We start from the raw sequence: 26766 nt of genomic DNA, 5'->3' as shown, positions 1-26766 counted from the left end.
AGCCGAAAGTTTTCGGTCATGTGTCGACGAGATATTCGCTTCGCTTTTCTGTTTAAATATTACATATCTGTGCTGAGAAAGAATTAATAATATAGTCTCTATGAACCGCGCTACAGATCTTGAAACATTTTCTCCCGCTCAACAATATTATGTCAGGCAGTAGCCTACTTTCGCTTGACGATGTAACAGAGAAGGAACAATTTTATTGTTTGTGTGCATCTGAAATATGATTAGTATAATATATTTTTAGTCAGCGATTTATACAATGGAAGGGAAAAGGAACTGGTCACTCTACCCCATTATCTATTGGTTTAGTTGCCTCATGAGTGATGCCTTATTGGTGTCGCTTATGAGGTTCCAATCTGTCTTCGAACAGTTGACTAAACGGCATTCATATGTATAGTGAATGAAATGGCATTTGAATAACAGTCTTCCCATAATTATGCTTGAAAACAGAATGTACTATTACGAGGACAAGTAGAGGACTGTTTTTGAACTATAGTCAATTAACAATAACTGGTATATAGTATACGTACATTATGAGTATATAGGCCTACGAGTCTGTCTATTTTTTAAAGGCCATCAGTCAATTGACGTAAATTTTAAGAAAAGTAATAAAGAAACTACATTAATTGAAATAGAGGTTTAAAAAATAACTATTTTTTTTCATTTCATCATCATGTACGAGATAAAAAAAATTATGGCTTATGACAAATCACCTTTTTATGTAACAGGATCCGTAAAACAATTTACAAATTTGTAAACCTTCGCCATTACTTGCCTACTCATGTATTACGTTTGGGTCCACACCTGTGGAGTAACGGTCAGCGCGTCTGGCCGAGAAACCAGGTGGCCCGGGTTCGAATCCCTGTCGGGGCAAGTTACCTGGTTGAGGTTTTTCCGGGGTTTTCCCTCAACCCAAAACGAGGAAATGCTGGGTAACTTTCGGTGCTGGACCCCGGACTCATTTCACTGGCATTATCACCTTCATTTCATTCAGACGCTAAATATCCTAGATGTTGATACAGCGTCGTAAAATAACCCAATATAAAATAAAATAAAAAATAAAAAATTACGTTTGGTCTATTTGGCTATAGTTGAATCTCTTATCCAATATGGTATAACTTGATGGGAGGCATACAAAAACTGCTCTTCTTTCTCTAATTATGTTGCAAAAATGTATAATCAAAATTTGTTTGAAAAGGCAACTGGATTATCCAACAAATTTGATACATTCCGAATTGAATGTTTTTAGATTATAAATACTCTTTAATGAAATTCTATCATAAAAATAGAATGAAATTTGTAGCTCAGCCACATGATCATAATACATGACGAAATGAAATTCTTAACTTAGTTGAACCTAAATGTTTCACATCTGCTGCTTTACTACACAGTACAACTTATGGTCCACGTCTATATAATTCGATAATAAAATTTCATCCAGAATTGACTACTTTAAGCAATGAAATTTTCAGATGCAGAATTAAAAAATTTATATGACAAACTTTCCTGTATTATATTGTGACAGCCACGTCGAGGCTCGATCACGCATCCCGCAGAGGGCGGGGCGCACGAGAAAACGCGGCGAAGAAGGCTGCAGCCGCTCGGGGCGCGACGTAAGAGGAACGACGGCACTCTAGTCCGCGGCAGAGAGGGGGGAGTAAAGCAGCTGGTGACGGAGGGGAGAAATCCAGAGAGGTCTGGATAGGCGTCATCTTCTAGGTATCTGTCGATTGTTCGCGAGATCGTACTTTCCGGAAACTATGGTTTAGTTATAAATACGACACGCGAGTGAACTTGAGTGTTGTTGTAATCGTTGGACAGCAAGCCAGCCAGTCTTGTGTAGCAGTGAAGCCAGCTTCGAGACCGGAGTTCGACTTGAGTGTGTCCGCAGCTGTGTGAGCATCCGAAGCCCTGAGTTCAAGTGCAGTGGAGTGCAGTTGGGGGACCTGAGTTCGAAGTTCAGTGACTGTCTCTGAAGGTTTGGGGTTCGAGATACTGTGAACTCGGGTGACTGAACCAGAAGAACTAGCCAAGGCAAACGAACTGTGAACTGAGAACTGACAGTTCTGATTTGTAAATAGTGCTTTGTGAACATTAGTTAAGAATAGCAGTACATTGTTGTTTTCAATAATCCAAGTAAATTGTCATTGTCGTCTGTGGAGTGCAATAACGAATACTGTGTTACTGTGTGCAGTGGAAATCCCATTGTTGACGGGAGTGTTTAAATTAAATTGTAGAAAGGAATTATTGTTGAAACAATAAAATTAATTTAATTATTGTTTCGTATAAAAAGTTACAATATTATGTACTATGTATTGTAAAACAAGTTTATTTCTATCCTAAGTATATTTTTTCTATTTTATCTTGGTTACTATATCAACATGACCTGTACTAATTATATTACTAATAATAATTTAATATTAATCCACCAATCTCAACATCGTCTCTTTGTTCACTCAGTTATTACTAGTATTATTATTTACTAATTTTATTATCGTCTTTATGTGTCCTTTTATCTCAAGTATTTTGTCTACAAAAAATGTATATTTATGTAACGGAACTGTCCCCGAACACGAGCTTTGCTCTTTCGGGGTACTCTAATGTAACGTTTTTATGTATATGTTATTAAATAAATCTAAATCTAAATCTAACTTTAACGACGCTCATAATTGCAGAGGTTATATCAGCATCACCAGTGCCGGAATTTTGTCCCGCAGTTCTTATACATGCCAGTAAATCTACCGACATCAGCCTGTCGCATTTAAGTACACTTAAATACCATCGACCTGTGTGTAAGTAATGCCAACCTTGTATTAACTTTCTTCAGCCACATTTGAATTCTACATGCTTGTTTCGCATCTATGTTAAATCACAAGTGAATAACATTATTTTAAACATATATTCCAACCACCATCCATGGATTATAATAAACTCTTCCAAGTTATGTACAGATACGGAAATAAAATTTGGAGCTCCATTACTGCAGAGTGATTCAAAAGGTTGCGCACAAACTTAAAGAGCTTAGAGAAGGGTCGAAATAAATAATTTTCGAATAGGAACTTATGGTCTAGGAAATAATCCTCAGTCAGTACACGCTTGGAAATGTCAGAAACTACAATGCAGATGTAAGCTTTCTCTGCAATGAGGTACTTGGTTCGATACACTATGAAATGATGAAGACGTTCCTCTGCCACCACGTTTGAATGGGGTGAGATATAAGGTCTTGATACGAGACGTTTTTCTAGAACTGTTAGAGAATGTACCACTTATCGTGTGTAGTCAGATGTGGATGCAACTAGACGGAGCGCCTGTACACTTTTCTCTTCAAGTACGTGACTTACTAAATTATACATATCCCGGGCGTTGGATCGGAAGGGAAGTTCCAATTGATTAGCCACCCCGCTTCCCTGATCTAACGCCTATTGATTTCTTCTTCTGGGGGCATAACAAAAGCCTCGTGTAGGCCTACGAGACACCAGCTTCCGACCAAGAAACACTTCTTGCCACGATACTTGCAGCATCTGATAAGGTTCGTGAGAAGCGTGATGTACTTGGTAGAGTGCGCCAGAATTTCCTACGACGATGTTATGCCTGTATTGAATGTGGTGGTCGCCAATTTGAACAGCTTTTGTAAAAAGAAAAAGTTTTGAGTAAACATTATCTTTGCTCAACTTAAATGTGTGGTTGTCCATTATGTAGTTCCTGACATTCCCAGGCTTGCACTGACGTAGGATTACTTCCTATACCATAAGTTTCTATTCGAAAGTTGTTGTATTTCGATCCCTCTATAAGCTCCTTAAGTTTGTGCGCAATCTTTTGAATCTCTCTGTTATATAAGTTTCGCTTATAACACACTGCGCATGTGCAGTAAGCAAGAGCTCCTACTTGTGGAGAGTCGTGCGAAACTGTTGCCTACATACGGGTGGACTCCCATCTAGACTCGCTCCAAATTTTAATTCCGTATCTGTACATATGCGGATTCCCCTTTGCTTATAAAAATGGACTCGCTCACACTGTTGAATTTACAGGATATGGCGTAGCCTAAGCATTTCCATGGCAACTAAAGTCGAATTTCCTTTCCAGAAAATCAGTTTCAAACATAACAAAAACATTAATGACTGAATTATTCATCAAGAATAATCCAATAAACATAAAGGGATACAAATTAATTATATATTACAAATTTTAACATCATCTTTAATATTTTATTTAGGTCCAATTTTTATTATATCATTTATTTAATGGGTTTTATTCTTGCTTAATTATTTGCTTTTAAATTATTTTATATGTAAATATTTTCTATTAGTATAGGTCTGATATACAGTACCGGTTTACATCAAGCGTTGATCACAAACACAATTAAATATGCCAGGAACCGAATCCCGGACAATTTTGTGAATAAAATGTCATTTAATAGGTGTATGAGCCATCGGTGTAGCTCAGGAGGTAGCGTGTTTGCCTGCTGATCGGAGTTACGCTCAGGCGTGGGTTCGATTCCCGCTCTGGCTGATTACTTGCTTGGGTTCTTTTTCCGAGGTTTTACCCAATCGTAAGGCGAATCTCAGGTAATCTATGGAGAATCCTCGGCCTCATCTCGCCAAATACCATCTCGCTATCACCAATTTAATCGACGCTAAATAACCCAGTAGTTGATACAGCGTCGTTAAATAAACAAATAAAAAATTGATGTACAACTCACTCTCACAGTTTAATATAGGGCTAGTTATCCATATTCATTTCTCTTCCATTCCATGCATAGTGATATGAGTTGTAAGACTTTTCAGATCTCTGTAGCATTGAGTTTATTCGAGGTATTTTCCACTGAGGCAGGCGAGGTCCCAATTAACATTCATTCATAGAAGTGCTGTAATCAGTGTTCGCAGAGGAATTGTACCGGCATTCCGCCGCTATCGAGAAGGAATCTCATCAATTAAATACTGGCGGAAATACGATACAGAAATAAATTCTGGTGCTGAGTATATTATAGAATACACCCGCTTAATATTGGTAAGTTTTTCAAGCATCTGAATTTCAACCTAGTTCGTTCAACATTTTAAAACCTTTGTCTTGGTTGCGGAATAAAACACGAATATAAAAAAGTAGGTACTTCTAGCTGTAACCTAAAAATATGTTCATAAACTCTATTTCCCAAGTTATTTAAGAAAATGACTTTCCGAATAAAAGAATAGGCCTACATAATTTTGTGCCCAAGGACAGAGCTTTCACTGCAAACCCAGCATTCTTCAATATTTCATATTTTCTGCCTTCCTCTTAGTCTTTGCATACGATCCATATTTATTTATTTAACTAGCTAGCGAGTACAAATTAAAATTATGAAACAAAAATGTTTCTAGCTACTACCGTAAGAGCCAGGCTCGTATACGGTGTGGTCTTAGCCAATAATACAGTATAACATAAAATTTACAAGGACAGTTTACTAAATGCAGTAATTAACTTAATTCAAACAAATAAATAACACACAAGAGCAAAAAAAAAAAAAAAAAAAAAAAGAAAGAAGAAAGAGAAAAAGAGAGACAAAACACATTTAATATAAATTGGCAATCAGACAGAAGCCAGTGATATTCAATAAAACATGAATATAGTCGACAGAAATAAAAGGTACAAAATACACATATTTGTTAATATTATGTATCATGAATAATTTTACAAATTTATTTTTTAAAAGGTTCAATTTTAAAATATTTTAAATTTGGAAAATGGTTTGTATTTTTCGTATAAAGTCTTGGGTATTAGTCTATCTTAATGTTTTTAATTGGTTACTTTACGACGCTTTACCAACTGTTATGATTATCTAGCTGAGATGAAGGTGATAATATCAGCAAAATGAGTCCAGGGTCCAGCGCCGAAAATTACCCAGCATTTGATCTTAATGGGTTGAGGGAAAATCTCAACAAGATAACTTGTCCTAATCAGGATTTTGAAACTAGCCCGCTAGTTTCACGGTCAGACATGTTAACCGTTACTCCACAGCGGTGAACTCTTAATGTTAAACATCATCTGATACTTTCTTTTGCCCCGAACTATTCTTCCGTTCACCATTTCTCCCACAGCGTCCTTCAGTAGGCAGATTCTTCTCAGCTAGTGATCCAGCCAATTTCTTTTTTTCTTTCTCATTAGTTTGAGTATTAAAAGAATATGTAAGCTGTATATTTCCATAAACTTTTAAAATATTATTATTCTTCTTTCCTTATAACCCATGTTTACTTTGGCCAGTCCATGCATCTTCTCCATTTTTCGGAGATTCGAACAAGCAGACTATTAAATTTGTTTCCGTACATCAATGTGGGCATTCCATTCTTCCCGTGTCCTAAGTACCCACAGTATTGTAGGTAAGATTATTACATACTTCTTTTATGTTTCTTTTCTGACATGGCTTTTCCAGCAATAAAATTATCCTTAGTACTTTCATTCCTGATATTTTAATTAATCTGTTTCTGTTTTATGTAGTCAGTCTAGTTTCAGAAGCACACGTTAAAATTAGGCGCACTACATTATTACACATATTCTTCTCCTGACATCAGATTAAAGGTATTTTTCTAGTATTATAACCAAGGGCCCCTGATATTCTTAATGCCTTGGTAGCTCTTTCAGATACTTCTTTCTATAGGCCTAATTCATCTAAAGGTTGTATTATTCCACAATTTAGCTCTAGTTTGCATCTTACTGGAACTTGAAAATTGTTAAGCATTTTTTTTTCATATATTCCTATATTAGACTTCTTCCTTGTTGTGTAAAATGTATATATAAATCTTCAGATTCTTCACTCAGTACAGCATCATCACCACAATATACAATTGATAGAGGAAGAAGTACAAATATGGAATACCACTTTGTTTTTTTTTTTTTTTTTTTTTTTTTTTTGGAATCTACATGTTTTGAATACTAAAGATAAAGTATTGTCCTGTTAAATGCTGAATGTCCCTGTGAATGGCACACCGGACTTAGAAGTACATAAGATGTTATATAATATAAAAAAATCCTCAAAATCTAAAATATTTCCTTCATAAAAATGGAGGTACAAATATGAAAAACTATTAACAAGTTACAAGATTAACAATATTGTAAAGTCAAAATGGCCTCTACTAGCGAAAGCACAGAACAAGCATTCAGCATTTTCATTATGTTTTTTTCCCATCCGAAATACTGAATCCAGATGAATCGTTTCTCACGTCTATTCTCAAACTTGTTTTATGGCTTCTTGCATTGTCTTTTCATTCCACTGTTTTCTAAGTTTGTTGGAAGTTGAAGTTTTCCCTCCAATACTAGTAAAGAAACATAAAACCAGGGTATAAAGATAGAATACTAATAATACTAGTATTTCATATTTGTGACACCCTGATGTTGTAAATCACAACCTCAAACATTTAATAATTTAAAAACAAAATGAATTAAACATGCATTGCTATAAACGCAGGTTATTTCTTTTTAATAATATATATATCATTAATATTTCTAACATTGAGGAATAACAATGTATATTCAAGAAAAGAACTTACCGCCAAAATGTTCACTTTCCTCGAAAATGCAGTAATAATAAACGTTTCAACAGTTCAACTTCTCACTGCAAACTAACACATCCCCGCGGAAGAGAGTATCAGTGCGTAGTAATTTGGAAGGCTTCCGCTAGAATACATTACTCGTCTCAGGTCGTATACCACACTATTTCATATTTGTACTTTTTCCTATATGTCCTTAGTATCCATCTCGTAACATTTTTTCACTTCAGATAGTAATAAGGTCATGGTTATCAGAAGAACAATAAAGAAGGTAAACTTGCGAATTCTAAATGACGCAGTAGAACAAGAGGACAGCTTCAAATACTTGAGGTGTACTATAAGCAGTGACATGAGCTGCTGTCAGAAAGTCAAAAAGAGGACAGCAATGGCAAATGAAGCTTATAATAGAAAAAGGGCGAACTTCTGGAGAAAGAACTAAGGAAGAGATTGGTGAACTGCTTTGTGTAGAGTGTGGTATTGTATAGGACAGAAACATGGACATTACGACGCAGTGAAGAGAAGCGAATAGAAGCATTTGGAATATAGTTCTCCATAGTCTATATGGAGAAGAATGGAGTGTGTGAAATGGACAGACAAAATAAAAAGTGAAGATGATCTAGAAAGAGCAGATGAACAAAGAATAATGCTGAAACTGATCAGGAAGAGAAACAGAAATTGACTCGGTCACTGGCTAAAAAGAAACTACCTCTTACACTGAAAGGAATGGTGAACGGAAGAAAATTTCGGGGCAGAAGAAGATATCAGATGAAAGACGACATTAAGATAGTCTATATGGATCGTATGCTGAGACTAAGAGGAGGGTGAAAAATAGGAAAGATTGAAGAATGCTGGGTTTTCAGTGAAATACCTGCCCTTGGGCAGAACACTATGTATGAATATTATTCCATCCATTATTAAGTTGAATAACAAGGGACTTACTGAATCTCCCTCCCGTATTCCGTTCTCAGCTGCTCTTGTACTCAAAATGGTTTTATTAACTCGAATATTAAACATTTTTTAAATTATGGTTTATTTAACGACGCTCGCAACTGCCGAGGTTCTATCAGCGTCGCCGGTGTGCCGGAATTTTGTCCCGCAAGAGTTCTTTTACATGCCAGTAAATCCACTGACATGAGCCTGTCGCATTTAAGCACATCGACCTGGGCCGGGATCGAACCCTCAATCTCAAGCACAGAAGGCCGGCGCTATACCGACTGCGCTACCAAGGTCGACCTCGAATATTTATAACGTTGTTGGTATATTATGTGTTCGTTATTTAAAATATTATTATTATTCCTATGCGTATCCTGTTGTAATTCAAATGGTAGCATTGATAGCTGCTAATACGGTTTATCCGTATTAGATTCCGACAAGGAAGTGGAGATTTGTCTGTCCATAGCAGCTAAGTATATTTTCCTTGACTCGCGTTAATTCAGATTTTTCTTAAGCGTTGGTTTTATATGCTGCTAACCACATGGTTAAGCGAATATCTACTATAGTTATTCTTTATACGAATCAAGAAGGGGACAACCAGTGACCAAACGCAACAATCAGTTTGTGATGATGATAATGATGACGATGACAACAACAGTAGGCTAACGACGACGAAAAAGACGATGGCGTAGGTGACATTTTCTATTTACCTTAGAATTATGCAGAAATACAGAGTGTTAAAAAAAGTATCCAATATTTTAGGAGGTGCTAGTATGCATCAAAACAAGAAAAAAAAAGTCTAATAAACATGGGTCCTACAACACACACTTTCTGAGATCTGAACACTTGTTCATAGGAGGTGCTCAATGTTCATTCATGGCAATGCAGTCCTCTGCCCTTCGTCGTAAGGAATCACGCACTCTTTCAAATTGACCTGGTTGTTCTTGATAACCAAAAGTCTAGGGGATTTAGGTTTGGAGAACGAGCAGGCCAAGGTGTGGGGCCTCCCCAATCAATCCAGCGGTCCTGAAATATCAGCGTCAGGTGTTCCCGCACATTGCGGAGAAAATGTGCTGGTGTGCCATCATGCATGAACCACATTTGTAGTCTTTGCTGACATGACACATACTCCAGTAAGGTAGGCAATACGTTAATAAGAAAGTCCTGATAACGAGCCCCAGTTAATCTCTCTGGTAGCACGTATGGCTCTTAATCTATCACCAAGAACTCCCGCCCATAAGTTGATTGAGACTGATACTGATGTCTTGTTTCTTCAACTGCATGGGGATTTTCATCAGCCTACACATGCTGATTATTCACAACACCATCTTTGCTGAACCCAGGTCATATCCGCAACCAGACTTTTGTTTTCAGTATTCCTTGCGACGTATCATTATTCCATGTCAGGGATGTCAACTGCGGTATGATTATCTGGTAGTCTGCTGTATTGTAGGGCAGAGAAATGCATTACCACGTTGAGTACCTCCTATGAACAAGTATTCAGATCTCAGAAACTATGTGTTGTAGGACCCATGTTTATTAGACTTTATTTTCTTGTTTTGATGCATACTATCACCTCCTAAAATATTGGATACTGTTTAACACCCTGTATAAGCACACGTTAATGTATTACTCAGTTTCATATTATACATGTATATAAAACTGACTTTGTGTAATACGGGCATGTGCTGCATAATGACAATAAATTGTTCCATTCTATTCTAATGTGAATTTTTTTGTGATCGGAGTAATACTCCCTTTTCCACACCATCAATTTTATTCACAATAATAATAATAATAATAATAATAATAATAATAATAATAATTATTATTATTATTATTATTATTATTATTATTATTATTATTATTATTAGTTGATGGCGTGGAAATGGGAGTAGGCTAATGCGATCACAAAAAAAGTTTCACATATTATTATTATTATTATTATTATTATTATTATTATTATTATTATTATTATTACATATTAGGTCGCATATTATGCATTCGTTTTCTTCTGTGTCATACCACGACAAATTATCGTGCGTTCTGAAGGAACATTGAAATAAATTGTTTCTCTTATGCACGTCGCGTCCTACACAATAAAGTGTTCCGTTTCGAAGACCCTGTCGTGCTATCCTTCACAACGCAATACGACACACGACTTCGAGGAGCACGGAGAGGAATTGCGCCTTTTTTTGCGTACGTTTTGTGTCACGCCAGAGCAGTAGTGAGTTTTTGTTCACAGATCCCGGTGTAACATATTCACAAATTCGTTGCTAAGAAACTGCAATTGGGTAGATAACATCGCTGAAAATATGAATAAGCAATGTAGGCTATATGAGCATAGAGGGAATGTTCTTACACTGTATGTTAAGACTTTGTCCAATACTAACAATAGCCTATCTGTATTGTATATGAGGCTTATTTTATTGTGTCTTTATAGCATTAACTCTATTGCCAGAGTTGAAGTGACTGTTTATCAGTAGAAGCGTACACATAGCCTATTTTATGTTTATTGTAAAGAGAAGCTGAAGGAATCTGGGCTTTGTGATTGTTTTAAAGTTTATAGAGGGAAATACCCACGTACGAAAACTAGAAGTTTTCCCCAATTAAATGTTATATAGTTTATAGCGAGGAATGGAGTAAAATTTTTGGTATACATACGGTATATGCAAAAAAATGTTAAGATATTGGCCTTGCGTCACGGCTAACAATGTAAACTGGGAGTTCCACATTTAATCGGTAATGGTATGTTAATACTTGAGATCGTAGGGACTAATGGGAGTTAAGATATGATATAGAGAGTTTTTAGTCTAATGCAGTACATAGGGTTATTAAAAAGTGGCGAATTTGGTAAAAAATAAGTTTTTTTATGTAAAGATAGAGATACCATTTCCTTCATAAACGAATGGGATACGATATCATGATACTTGTCTTATATTCTTTAATTCTTCTTGTTTTGGCAACGTTTATTTCGAAATGTAATAAATAAGAATATTATTCAAGCTATTCTTGTGTGAGTTATTTCGTTTCTTCGCAAACTCATTCATCCTAATATTGTCTTTTCTCTGCATATCATTAATTTTATTGAATATGTTCGTATGAATGCGATAAAGGAATTCCCCCAACGCCCAGAAATAAAAAATAATTAGAGATGTGAGTTCTGTAACTGTATTTATTCCGAAAGCTTGTTGTAAAATTTGAACAGATCAGTTCCGTGGTGACAGAGGATTTATAAAATCCCTTGGATTGTGTCAAACGTCTTTGTTCTTGATATACAAGGTAAAAGTAATTAAACCGACAAACTCCGGGAGGTTGTATAGAACATCAATACAAACACCTTTCTCTAATGTCATACTGTGTTGTGAGGCACTATTTCGCGAGGACAGCAGATCTTAACGTGGCACAAACCATTGCCATGCTTTATTGCTTGAGTCTCTTATAAAACATTTACACATCAAAATCACTGCAAAAGAGGTTGAAAAGTACCTCCATTGACCTGTATACAAAGGTTACTGTACATCGGCGGGACATGGATTGTATAATGCGGTGAAAGACTTCAGGATTAAGCTTATCGTTTATTTCCCCTGCTGCAGCAAATATCCGATCCACCAGACCGGTTTAATAAAGCATTGCACTGGGTCAAGACGTACGAGAAAATGTGAATTTGTATAATCGTCATGAACCGAAGAACGCATACGCCTTCAGCCGGTTCAATAAAGCCTCTGAGGAAAATATGACATTAGAAAAAACCATTTGTTTTGGTGTCCCATACAACCTCCGGGAAATTTGAGGAGAAAACTCCAAGCCTGTTGGCCACTTATTCAGTTTCTCAGCGTTCCATTAAAGGCATTTAAGACAACTTCGGAAGGTAAAACTGAAAACGAACGTAACCTAATAGCTACCACATAAGAGTCCACACCTGTGGAGTAACGGTCAGCGCGTCTGGCCGCGAAACCAGGTGGCCCGGGTTGATTCCCGGACGGGGCAAGTTACCTGGTTGAGGTTTTTTCCGGAGTTTTCCCTCAATCCAATATGAGCAAATGCTGGGTAACTTTCCGTGCTGGACCCCGGACTCATTTCACCGGCTTTATCACCTTTATCTCATTCAGACGCTAAATAACCGAAGATGTTGATAAAGCGTCGTAAAATAACTTACTAAAAAAACCACATAAGAGGCTAAATGTCGTAAACATGATCAGTAGACATCGGATTTTTAGGCACTAAAAATTGCAGTTTTAGGCGCCTAAAATAAGCTCAAAATTTGTAAAATTAGGCTCTATTTTAATGAAAATAGGCATTTTAGGCACATCAAGGTATCATACTTATTTCTTTCACTGAAATTTTTAGTTATACACTAAAATGCGCACAAAAAAGTATGTTTAAACATTAAAAAAGAATACTATATTATATTTATAAACAGAGCCACACAAATTTAATATATTGAAACTAATGAAATAATGATTATTGATATCAAGATTACTCATTTTAAGTTATTGAAATTCAGTTCCATGCTCAGACTTTATTATAATTATCTGCACAGTACACCACCAGAATTTTTTCTAAATTCTCCACAGTTAACCTTTGCCTTTTATCACTGAGAATCATTCTGAAAGAAGAAAAACTTCTTTCAACCGAAACTGATGTGAGAGGCGCAAATTTTAAATTAGGTACAATAGAAACATCAATACTTACTGGAACATTTACACTTTCCCCCGATATCACTCTTGATACTTTTTCCAACAATGAAAATCCTACATTCTTATTTAATACGTTGTCCCACTTATTTTTAACTTTTTTCCCAGTTTCGCCCAAAGCAGAATGTATGTTCACTTGAGCTTCCTTTACTATTGCTATTTGGCTACAAAGAGATTGTTTTTCACGTTCTAATTGTTCAATGCTTGCAGGTATGAAAGAAAAGTTTGATGTTATGTAGGCAATATCGTTTTTCACTCGTGAGTCATTCAGACAATCTTTCACTGCTTTCACACACGCTGCACTATCAGTTTCAGGTAATTTATCAATAACTGTGACCACTTCTTTAAAATACTTAGAATAATACACCACTGACTGAATCCAGGTTCCCCATCGTGTAACAACCGGCTGAGGTGGGAGTGGGATATCTGGAAAGTTCTCTCTGAATATTGAAATCCTGGATGGGGCTTTACAAAAACATTTTTTTGTGTTAGAAATAAACGAATTGACAAGAGGAAATTCATTCTGGATTGTTTCAGAAACCCTGTGAAGGCCATGTGCTAGACAGGTTACATGCGTGAGGTTAGGATAAAATGTTTTAAGAAGTGGAGCTGCAGCAACCATGTATGAGGCAGCATCAGTACAAAACAACAGAACTTTAGAATCGTCTATATTACCTGAGTATAAAGACTGTAGGCCTTTATTTACAAAATAAGCAATGGTTTGGCTATTCACTTTCGAAAGTTCCTTAACACATACGAGGTGTGGAATCGAAGGTCCATCAGGATTAAGTTTTCCTACTACCATATTTGCTATATACCTATTCATAGGATCTGAGGTTTCATCTAACAGAGACCCATATGTAAGAATCACCTATATCCTCCCGAATGGAAGCTAAAGTTTCATTGTATATTCTGTCTAAGTAATTTTTTCTTAGGGTCGACTCAGATGGGATATTTTGTTTGCAGTATTTTTGTAAAAACTGTCTTAAAACCGGATTTTCAATTGCATTCCAGGGAATGTTAGCAGCAACAAACGCTCTGGTTAAATCAGCATAGAAATTGCTGCTGAGATTGGATGAAGTAGGCTGTGTTAGTAAAGTTTGTTGCAGTTGATTTTTCTGCTGAGCTTTAGCCTTATGAGCCGCTCCTTGCACATGCTGCTTTAGGTGGCACTTCTTTTCTTGCGAAATCTAAAAATGTAAAGTAAACGGAATTAAAATAAAATCCTAATTGTTGTATTGCCGTATTTCTATCACAAAGTTAGTGGGTTCGAACAATCAAAATTTTAATGACCTGCAAATACTTTAACTATCGGAATTTAAAAGGTTAAAGTGTAGTGGTCTTAAAAAGAATTATACCTCAGGATAGCTCAGTCAATGTATAAATATTATAGGCCTACTCATTAAAATTAATAGAATTTATATATTTCAACTATTGTTGCACACCTGTTTGCTACAAATCTTGCAGAATATTATTTTTCCATCATAAGTGAATTCTGAATATTCTGTTAGCCATTGCCGGATCAATGTAGATTTTGCATTTATATTTTTCGGCATTATCGCGTTAAACTTCACAGGAAAACGTCCTACCGCTCAAAACTTCTCAACACAAATAAGGTGAGGGAAAGAGCAACTGTTAACGAGCATTCAAATGAACCGTTGTTATTGAGATTCAATTGGACAAAAATACAAAGTTCCACTTATTGTTGCATTTCCTGGTAGTGTTAACACTAGGAGGGCCATTCTTTTAAATATTTTGTAACAGTTTACCCTACTAATTCGCAGTTTTACGACTTTTCATAAATATTTCAAAAACACTCTTTCTCCAAAAATTGTGATTTTATGACACTCTGAAGGGCGGTACAGCTAATCGGTTTCAGACCGAAAACAGTCATTTTGTAGTATAGTATATCTCTGAATCGGTAGCAGCACATGTTATGATTGTTGCCTGCTTCAAAACTAAGGTTGGTTCTTTGTCGGCATTTATGCCTCCAAACATGTTAAATTCGGTGAAATCTATTGCGAGTGTCGTGAGATTCAAAACATTTTGTTTCCTTTATCAATGGTTTCATGGCCGGTGTGAAGCAAACTTTCCACTTTTTAAATGCCTTAAATTTCGCAGTGAATGCATGTATAAATTATAAAAAGTAAGAGTAAAATGAGAAACTTTACAGTGAGTTATGCATTTTTAGGCGAATATTAACAAATTAGGCTCTAATAACCGTTTTAGGGCATTTTAGGGCACTATAAAACTCTTTGAATACCTTTCAATTTCCATGAAACACAAATATTAATAATTATTTTTACTTTTCTCCTAAAGAAACAAAATAGGCATTTGCCTTAGAATCCGATGTCTGATGATCAGTAATAAGTAGGGCCGTGACGTCGGAGAACAAGGGGAACATAAAAGAACAAACGTAATTTTTGGAGAACAAAGGGGATGCAAAGAGAACAAGGAAAAGATAAGGGTAACAAATAAGTGGAAGACCAGGAAAACGAGGATAATACACGGAGAGCAAGGAGAATACGGGGAGAACAAGTGGAATACAAAGAGAACAAGGGAATACTTGGAGAAGAAAGGGAATGCAAAGAGAAGGGGAATACAAGGGGAACGAGAGGAAGACCGAAAAACAGGGGAATACAAGGAGCAACAAGGGGAGAGAAACAAGAATAGGGGGAAGACACGGAGAATAGGAGAAGACAGGAAGAATACAGAGAAAAAAGGGATGACAAGGAGGACAAGGGGAATAGAAGGAGAACAATGGGAATAGAAGGAGAACAAGGGGATGACAAGGAGGACAAGATGTACAGGGAGAACAATGGGAATATAAGGAGAACAATGAGGGTACAAAGAGAACAAGGGGAATACAAAAATTACCATGAGAATACAAGGATAACAAGGGGAGACAAAACAAAGGGAAGACAAGGAGAACAAGGGAATGACAAGGAGAACAAGAGGATACAAGGAGAACAAGGGGATGACGAGGAAAAAAGGTGAATACAAGGAGACCAAAGAGAGGTGGTTATATTTTTATGTGATTGTCAATTCCCAAGTTTCCCCCATAGCTGTTCAGGAGATAGACGTAGTTCTACGTCAAAATCCATCAGTCCCGGTCGGTCCTGAACTCTCGAACCTCGACTAAAATTACAAGCCTGGTAACAACTCATTCATCAAGGACGATTGACTGTTGTACGTTAATTCCTTCAGTCATACGTCTCGTTTGCGAGACATCAGTGCCGTAATCATCAGTGACTAACATGGAGATGGCAGTCGTGACAGTCCACTATGGAATGAGCGGTTCTTTCATTCAGGACGCGTGTTCCCCACTGCTGGCAGACAATATGAATGTAAAATAAACTCTTTATAGAACAACGCAATTACCAGCCGTATCCTAAGTGCCTTTAACACGGACTTAATCAGTTTAACATCCTCATAAGTTTCGAATGTCTCATACATTGAAATTGTTAAATATTACTGCTACGCCATGGCATTTACAGCCCCTGAAGGGCCTTGCTCTAATTTCATATCCGAGCCTTCTTCTCGATCTGACACTGGACAGACACGTGGCGTCAATGTCCTCTGCCTTAGTCTATACAGAACATCACATTAAAGGTAATTACACACACGTGCCATAACCGGAATTCGAACCTACAGTCGCGATGTTCGAGAAAAGTTAAATATGATTTGAGAATTCTTTGATAATCAATGTGGTGTGAAGTTTCCGGGTATTTGTGCCGTGTGCTACGATATGTAAAAACATCCAAAATTTCGGGCTTGAGAACAGTTCTTGGTAACAGACCCAACAGATTTCCCTGTTCCTCTTTCCTACCTTCCCTGATCAGGGAGATGACATCTAGTTATGGACGATATCTAGGACACGGTGCGAGTACTCGAAAATCTCAAACCAAAAAGAGTTAAAATTGTACTTCAGTTGTTCATTTATAAAGTCATGTGTTATAATTGATTTGAAAACTCGATTTAAAGAGGGGAAGCAATTGTGTAGTGAAAAGAACGTGTTCAGACTGAATATTTTCCATTGTGATGAAATATTCACAAGTACGTAATACGTTTCCAAGGTTGGGACTACCTCTGACTTTATGTGAAAGTACGAAGAAGGAGACGAAGGAATGCTACCTAGAGAGTTATAAGTATTTTAGAAGTTACTTTATCTCGCATAGATTCCTCCTCTCTACGCACATAGGTATTAGTGTCTTGCAATGTTCGAACATCAAAGGCAACCAAGACATTAAAAACTTCGTGTTATTTCATATGAAAAACTAGTCGCAAGATATGTGCTAAAATTCTTAAGGGCTTAAAACATGAGTGAGGGACAGCGAATATTTTTATAACGAAGTGAAACAAACACGACAAACCTCGTTCTGCGGAGCGAACATCGGTGAATATCGAACTTTGCCGTACTCGATAAACTTGAACCGAACATAGCGCCTATAATGCACGACACTAATAGGTATAGTGGGTAAATTTCGAAATAACCGTCACATAAACATTAAACATGTATACCCTTTTATTCTCCTTGTCTTGTCTTTATTCTTCTAGTCGTCCACTTGTTCTCTTTCTATTCTTCTTTCACTCTTTGTACTCCTCTTTATTCTCCTCATTTATCTCCAAGTCTTCCCTTTATTTTCTTTCTATCGCATTTTCTCCTTGTATTCCTCCTATTCTCTTTGTCTTTCCCTTCTTCGCCGTATATTTCCCTTGTTCTATTTATATTCCTCTTCTTCTCCATGCCGTTCCCATGTCTTCTTTGTATTCCTCCTTTTGTCCTTGTATTCCCTTGTTATCCCTGTATTCCCCTTGTTCTCTTTGTATTCACCTCATTATCTTTGTATTCCCCTTGCTTTCTTTGCCTTCCCCTTGTTCTCCTTGTATTCCTCCCGTTTCTCTTCTATTTCCCTTGTTCTACTTGTATTCCCCTTGCCCTCCTTGTCTGCTCCTAGGCCTTCATGTACACATTTCCCTTGTTCTCCTAGTTTTACTCTTCGCCTGGTATTTTCCTTGTTCCCCTTGTATCCTCCTTATTCTGCTAGTCTTCCCCTTGCTTTTCTTGTCTTCCATTTTTTCTGCTTATGTTCCCCGTCTTTTCCCTGGATATTATTATGGGACTGCCAGTATTTCAAACTGAAAATGAGGGACATTTTGGAAATTATTATGGTACTGCCAGTATTTCAAACTGAAAATAAGGGATATTTTGGACATGATTATAGAACTACCAATTTTTTAAACTGAAAATAAGGGATATTTTGGAAATTATTAGACTGTCAGTATTTCAAACTGAAAATAAGGATAATTGATTAAATGGCGATCTTATTCGTGTTAATTATGTAAGCATGTGTGGCTTATAGCTGTTTCGGTGCTACTTGACACCATCCTCAGAGCCTACTAGATAGGAGATCTAGTAGGCTCTGAGGATGGTGTCAAGTAGCACCGAAACAGCTGTATGCCACACATGCTTACATAATTAACAAGAGTAAGATCGCCATTTAATCAATTATTTATATTAAAGTGTTAAAAGTAGTGTACGAAAGATTCAACATGAAAATAAGGGATATTTTGGACATGATTATAGAACTGCCAGTTTTTTAAACTGAAAATAAGGGATTTTTGGACATGATTATAGAACTGCCAGTTTTTTAAACTGAAAATAAGGGATATTTTGGAAATTATTATAGTACTGCCAGTATTTCAAACTGAAAATAAGGAATTTTTGGACATGATTATAGAACTGCCAGTCTTTTAAACTGAAAATAAGGGATTTTTGGACATGATTATAGAACTGCCAGTTTTTTTAAACTGAAAATAAGGGATATTTTGGAAATTATTATAGTACTGCCAGTATTTCAAACTGAAAATAAGGGATATTTTGAAAATGATTATAGAACTGCCAGTTTTTTAAACTGAAAATAAGGAATATTTTGAAAATTAATGTAGGATTGCCAGTATTTGAAAATGAAAATAAGAGATATTTTGGAAATTATTATAGTGTAGTATTTCAAAATGGAAATAAGGGGTATTTTGGAAATTTTATAGAACTGCCAGTTTTTAAAACTGAAAATAAGGGATTTTTTTAAATTAACGTAGGGCTGTCTGTGTTTTAAAATGAAAATAAGGGATATTTTGGAAATTATTATGCACTACCAGTATTTCAAACGGAAAATGAGGCATATTTTGGACATTATTATAGAACTGCCAGTTTTTTAAACTGAAAATAAGGGATATTTTGGAAATTAATGTACGATTGTCAGTATTTGAAAATGAAAATAAGGAATATTTTGAAAATTATTATAATATAGCATTATTATATACTGCCAGTATTTCAAACTGGAAATAAGGGATATTTTGGAAATTATTATAGAACTACCAGTTTTTAAACTGAAAATAAGGGATATTTTTTTAAATTAATGTAGGATTGCCAGTGTTTTAAAATGGAAATAAGGGATATTTTGGAAATTATTATACCACTGCCAGTGTTTGAGACAGAAAATAAGGAACATTTTGGAAATTATTGTAGGACTACCAGTGTTTCAAACGGAAAATAAGACACAGTTTGGAAATTATTATAGTACTGCCAGTATTTCAAACTGAAAATAAGGGATATTTTGGAAATTATTATAGTACTACCAGCTTTTCAAACTGAAAATAAGAGACTTTACAGAAATTATTATAGGATAGTCAAGAGGAAGATGGAAAATAGGAAAGATTGGAGAATGCTGGGTTTTCAATGAAAGGCCTGCCCTTGGGACAGAAAACTATGAATGAATGAGTGTTGTAGTCTGAAAATAAGGGATATTCTGGAAATTACTGTGCAACTAACAGTGTTTCAAAGTGAAAATAAAGGACACTTTTGAAATTATTATGGAACTGCCAGTGTTTCAAAGTGAAAACAAGAGACATTTTGGAGAGTCAGTGTTTGAAACTGAAAATAATATTCTGTAAAAAAAAAGATAGAACTGCACACTATATCAACAGTATTTTGTTACTTTTTAAAGACCAATGTTATGTTTCAATACATTGACATATAATTACACTCAAAAATAATTATTATCGTTGAATGGAGGGGAACTTATAAATTAGAAAAGTGTTTACAGATCAACACTATAATATGTATTATAAAGCACTCAGTTGCTATATTAAGAAACCATTTGTATGGTAAAGGTATTCCAGATTCTTAGGCGAAACTAGAAAGAAAAAATGTATTATATATTTCATAATTTATATTTATCAAAATCAAACTTTGTGAATTATCCTATGTCCCATATTCTTATATTGATTTAAAAAACTGAGTTAGTCTGTGTCAATTGGCAAGCCCGATTTCGGCTAGATTAAATAAATAGATAAATAAATGTACAAATAAATAGGCACATAAATAAACAAATAAATAAATAAATAAATAGAAATATTCGAAGTTATATGTATACAATTACAATTTTAGTTGCATTAATTTAGTAATTATTTAAAATATTTCATATTTTACCTTTAACGAATGTAGAAGAACTTTTATTTCTTAAATCTTTCCATTAACTGTTCATAAGTGAAAGCACACTTTCAATTTAGGCATAAGATCTGGAATACTGGTTACTTTTTCCTACCCATTATAGAATGAATCGACGGGCCAGTTCAAGGGGAAACAACTCAAAATTTAAAGTTGTGAGAAAACTGCATTTTTAAACTCCATGTTGCTGTCAAAATCCAGTTAACTTCACTCTAATTCTAAACTTACAGTATATATAAAATATCATTAATAGAATTTGGAGTAATTTCAATGAACCCAGGATTTTTTACAGTAGCTTGAAACTTTAAAATTGAGATTTTTTAAAACTTTAAATTTTAAGCTGTTTCCCTTTTGAACTGGCCCATCGAAATTAATACTAAAAGTAAGAAACACTGCGCAAGTACACTTTACAACACGGGACTGACAGACAGAAGGAAGCAGGCAAGTAATGTGGCTGCGGAAACGTCTTTTCGGATACAGAACTTATTTATGGAAGTTTGACAACATAGGAAGGAAAACTATAATAAACCGGAAATGTTGAATGTGAGCGAATGGGAGGATTTGAGCAACATGGGATTTTAGCGGAAGTTTTATATAAATAAAAGGGAATATTTCAAAATTTTGTGAAATACGAGAGAAATATTTAAAGGTACCGTACGTAAACCGAGAAAGTGAAGAAAATGTGCGTGAAATACGGGAAACTGGTAACCCTAGTGCAGCCACTGCATCGATTTTTGCTTAGTTTCCATATTTGTGTAGGAAGTCCAGGTTTGATCATGTCACTGTGTGATTGAACAGTTTATCGCCATCTGTCTCTTGGCTCTGAAGGGTTGTCAATCCTGAACCCTAGCGATCTACATCTTTGGCACCCACCTTGCATATTCATACTATTAAGACCATGAATCTCTCTCATAACTGACGATGAATTTCAGTGTCAGATTTTTGCAAAAAGTAAGAGAATCATAGTAAGAACTCCACATCTGGAGGGATTCTCGATTATATTGCTAATTTCAACCACTATTTCACAACGACAAATAATCACAAGTCCACAAAGTGACACATTGCTTCCCAATGACTCGCTTAAAAAGACTGCGCGTGTACAAACCTATTAGTCGGTATTATTGGATCGGTCAATAATTTCCAGATGCTTCTCCTAACTGTCTGATATTGAAATAAATGAGGCAATATGTACTTCATAACAATTCAGTGTTTTCATATTTGTTGACAGCTTATATTCCTAAAAAATTATTTAAATAAGTAAAATCACATACTAACACTAAATTAAAATACATTTTCGTTTTATCGATTTCACACAAGAAAGATTCCAACTGGTCTATGCGAAAACAAGGCAATTACTGGAAAGGGTTATCTCTAAACCCTGCAGTCAAAATGAGTTTCACGCCGACTGTGCTACTTGGCTAAGCCGGTTTCACAATCCAACAACACTACGCATTCCTTTCCAGTCGACAAGTCTTTAGTGTTAGTCTGGCATACTCCGAGATCTACTTAAATCGTCTACTTTCTCGTCCTGGATTCGGAGCTTCCGTTCCTCTGTATATCTCTGAGTCTTCCAGAAATCACCACTAGAGCCATCTACCAACGTTTGGGCAAACCATGAGGAACACGTGCTATGGTGAACGGTCGAAACGACACCACCCTAACACGAGTTCGTGTCCTGTTTTTCCGAAAAGGGGATGATTATGAATGGAAGGTGTTGATAGCGAGGGGAAACGGGAGAAACCCGAGAAAACCCCTAACAACATTCGCTTTTTCCACCAGAAATATAAGCCTGCCATCCCTGGGATTTGAGCTACCAAGATCCGACTGGTCTAGATCGATGGATTTTAAGACCGATGATAATTCTTAGCACTGCTTCCTTTGAATTGCACGAAAAATTTTGAGATTCGTCTAGTAGATTTAAAAGAAAATCTGGATGGTATTTTAAACAACATTTTGTTGACTACCACTCAAAATCTTTCTCCTAATTCGTAAAAAAGACCATAATCTCACTGATTTTTTTACTTGGTTATTTAACTTATTTAACAACGCTGTATCAACTACTAAGTCATTTAGCGTCGATGGGATTGATCACAGCGAGATGCAATTTGGCGAGATGAGGCCGGGGATTAGCCATAATTACCTACATTCGCCTTACAGTTGGGGAAAGCCTCGGAAAAAACCGAACCAGGTAATTAGCCAGGAGATGTTCTAATCCCAAAACCGCGCCCGAGTGCAACTCCGGATCGACAGCCAAGCGCCTTTGCCGACTGAGCTACGCCAGTGTTCATTAATTTTGAACAAGTAAAAAATGTTAAATCAAATAATTGAATATGTCATTGTTTATTTATTCTCAAAGTTAGGTATGCGGAACCCTGCCAGCAAATTCTAGGGGTTCCGTGAGTCCTAAATGGTATTTAAATTTTATACATGCAATACATTGTACACACAAATCACGAAAATATGAATAAATATATAACAACATTAAGCATTACCAATAATAATAATAATAATAATAATAATAATAATAATAATAATAATAATAATAATAATAATAATAATAATAATAATAATAATAATATCTACAATGACAAATAATATCACTCATTTAACACTTTCAACACTGTATTTTCTACGTATATGGCCACCAAATCAAATTACCGAAAAAGACTGAATGGAGAAACAGAAACAAGACAATTTTCCGCCATAAAACCAGATGTAAAAAGAAGCATTAAGCTTAAAGAACAAACATACTCATCCATCAGAACAGAATTATTGAGATACTAACTTTAAATGTTGATTAATTACTACATATTAATACATTTTGTATCATAATAAAATTTCGTTGTAATGATTAATTGAAAATACAAAATTTTGACAGTGTATGTGCTCTATTAACATTGATTCAATTTTTCAGATTACATCCACTTTAGTAAATGCATGATGATGATGATGATGATGATGATAATGGCTAGTAAAATAAAACGAGTTACAAGGTTTCACGGTTGTACTATAGGTTGAAAGGAGTTCTGCGATCGAAAACGTTTGAGAAACTTTGCCCCAGAGCTTATGCAGATGAAGAAACGCTTCATTTTATTAGTATAATTATCTCGATTTATGGATGTTTGGAAACATGCACAAGTGATCATGACTAAACTTCGTTTTAAATGTTGTGCGATATCATTATCACCAGTGAAAACGCCTGCATCAACATTCATTATCTTCACATCACTTTATAGTCACTATTAACACATTTTATAGTCGTGTTTAGCCTCGACCAGACTAGTAATAAAAAATACGCCGTGCAGAAAATAGTCGACGACTAACACCTATTGGTCTGGCAATTGATGGAGGCACTTCGAGGGCGGAATGGATTGCACTCACTGGAAGGATGACAAGTGAATTAGAGATAAAGTTGAATTCTGAAATGAGTTAGAAATGACGGAGTTCAATTTTAATGTTAATTAGAAATAGCAGAGTTGAATTTTAAGATGAGTTATAAATAGCAGAGTTGTAGTTTTATATAAATTAGAAATAACAGAGTTCAATTTCAATGTGAGATAGAAATAGCAGAGTTGAATTCTGATAGGAATTTAAAATAACAGTTCTATTTTAAGCTGAGTTACAAATACCAGAGTTGAATTCTGGTAAAAATTAACAAAGTTTAATTTTGATGTGAATATGAAATAGCAGAGTTGAATTTTGATATAAGTTAGGAATAGCAAAATTGAATTACAAATAGCAGAGTTGAATTTTAAAGTGAATTAGAAATAGCAGAGCTAAACTTTGACATCAATTAAGAAACAGTTTAATTCTAATGTCAATTAGAAATGGTAAAGTTTAATTTTGATGAGAATTAGAAGCACAGAAAAGTTTAATTTTGATATGAATTAGAAATATCAGAGTTGAATTTACAAGTAATAAAGTTGAATTTTAAAGTGAATTAGAAACAGCAGAGCTGAACTCTGACATGAATTAAGGAACGAGTTGAAGTTGAATTTTGATGTGAATTAGAAACAGCATTCTATTTTTCGTAATAAAGCTCATCTTGATTGTAAATCTAACAAAAAATGGATATTGGTATATCACGTGTACTTAAAGTTAAAGTAAACGTTTTGTGACACTTCTATGCAAAACACATTAAGTTAGTAAGTTGCTATCAAGTGATAATACCGTACATGTAGCTATGTTAGAATAATAATTATTCATGTAATTTTGTGAAAAGTGAATCAATGTAGATCACAATAATATAATTTCACAAAAAAATGGTCTTATATCTTCTCCGACGAGACTGCGATATACTGTACAGTTGTAAATAAAATAAAATGCATCAGATCTGCTTAAAACAAAGAAAGATAAGTAAGAGAAGTTAAATAAAATTGGAAATGTCTCTCTTACCATCTCATTTAAACCTGTGTGGGAATTTGAAGAAAATATTGAAATACAATTATCATACTTTGGAAGAATAAGAAGACAATATTGGAAATGAAATTGTCACGTTAAATTTCCAAACGTTTCTGTGAAAATATTGTTGGTTTTCTAGATGCAGGAATAGTATATTACAGTACAAGATTGGGAAGTACTTTTTACAAAACCGGGGAATAGTTTGAAAAGATGAGCAGAGCCAGTTTTTTTTTTAAATTTCCGAGATTTTAAACGTGTATTGTACAAAATTATTTGCACAATCATGTTTCTTAAATTACAAATGCAATATATTTTTCACTGAAAATTTAGAACAATATTATTCCGAAGCCTTCGCAAAACTGCACTGTAATGGTAACTAAGTAACAATAAGTGCACTTTAATGGGTCTATTACAATATAGTTTTATGTTATAAAGAATGATTTCCCTTGCAATAGGTTTCTGTGTGTGAATTCTAACTTTCAAGACCTAACAACAATAGCTGTAAATACAGAAAGAACACGATCGTGCAAAAAAAAAAAAAAGGTAATTTTCAGAAACTGCTATGAAATGAGCGAGTTCCGATTTTAATTGAAGGGGTGATTTCAAAATTCGCACAGTCCATTTGGTCATTTTAAAGATTTATACTATATATGATTATGCTTCAGACCTCTGTCATATTTTAAGCTTGTTTTCTTCCAAAACAACGCCAATCCTTGCCTAAAACTTTAGGTTATTGTGCATGTCACTTGAAAACTCCTCAATCCGTAGACCGGGGGATAAAAGAAATAGTCCAGTCCTTTCATAAAAATGGACTTAACACGTTTTGGGATCACACTCTTCAATTCACTTACAAATTCATTCTTTCCCGTTTTTCTACTACGAGTTTATGCCAAGTTTCGCAGGCGGAGCGACAGTCGTCTGTACGTAGTCTGCTTGAAAGATAAGGATTGCATATCTTAAACATAACGCTATAAACATGCATTTTTACATAATGTAAACACTTTTTCAGCATGTCTTCACTTACCTAATGAGAAAACTCTTCTTTGGTTTATCCAAAAATACGACAACGCCTGCCACTTGTATATTTTGCCTTAATAACTTGTAACAATCAAGAACTTCTTATCATTATATACTGAAGAATGAGTGAAAGTACTAAAATCGTTTCGATAATCATTCACGCAACCACTGTTTGACTTTGTGAAATCGAAAACAAAATATTCTTGCAATCACTGTTCGAGTTGAAAATTCTCAAGGTGTGCGAGTCGCAGTATTCCGCTACAATTTACACAGCCCATTCACATGTTCGCAGACAATAGAGTCACAGTGACCTATATTAATTTTTTGGGGCCCACGCGACGGATGTCTCCTCACACTGGCACTATTGCAAAGCTTCCCCTTCTCCCTCTAAACTGAAAGCGAACTTGAATACGAAGTAATCTTACAGCGACTGAAATTCTGCGCTATGGTACGGGAACGGGACCTCTTGCATTGGTTACGTCAAGAGGTGGGGGTATTGAGGAGAGGAGGAAGTGAGAAACCCGAACGATTAAAATTAACAGTGGCTTATGTTATTACTTCCACTTAACTCTTTTGTTCTGAAATTTTTCGAAATCCTTTCCATCGTATATAGGCATAATAGTGTATTGTTTTCAAAACAATCCCAAGCATTATTTACTTCAAGTTTCCAATTAAAATAAAGGCA

General features: G+C 35.3%; 1 protein-coding gene across 1 annotated transcript in view; it reads right to left on the bottom strand.

Annotated features, from left to right (window-relative positions):
• LOC138703391 (ras-like GTP-binding protein RhoL) overlaps nt 1-26517 on the bottom strand; it is a 204237-nt gene extending 177720 nt beyond the window's left edge. The window contains exon 1 of the mRNA XM_069831220.1: nt 26089-26517. The gene's annotated coding sequence lies outside the window, so the exon portion shown is untranslated. The remainder of the gene's footprint in view (nt 1-26088) is intronic.
• Nucleotides 26518-26766: the final 249 nt, after the last annotated feature.

This window comes from Periplaneta americana, chromosome 7, assembly GCF_040183065.1.
Source record: "Periplaneta americana isolate PAMFEO1 chromosome 7, P.americana_PAMFEO1_priV1, whole genome shotgun sequence".
Lineage (NCBI taxonomy): Eukaryota > Metazoa > Arthropoda > Insecta > Blattodea > Blattidae > Periplaneta > Periplaneta americana.
The sequence above is the reverse complement of the archived record's forward strand: the minus strand, read 5'-3'. Positions and strand labels throughout refer to the sequence as shown.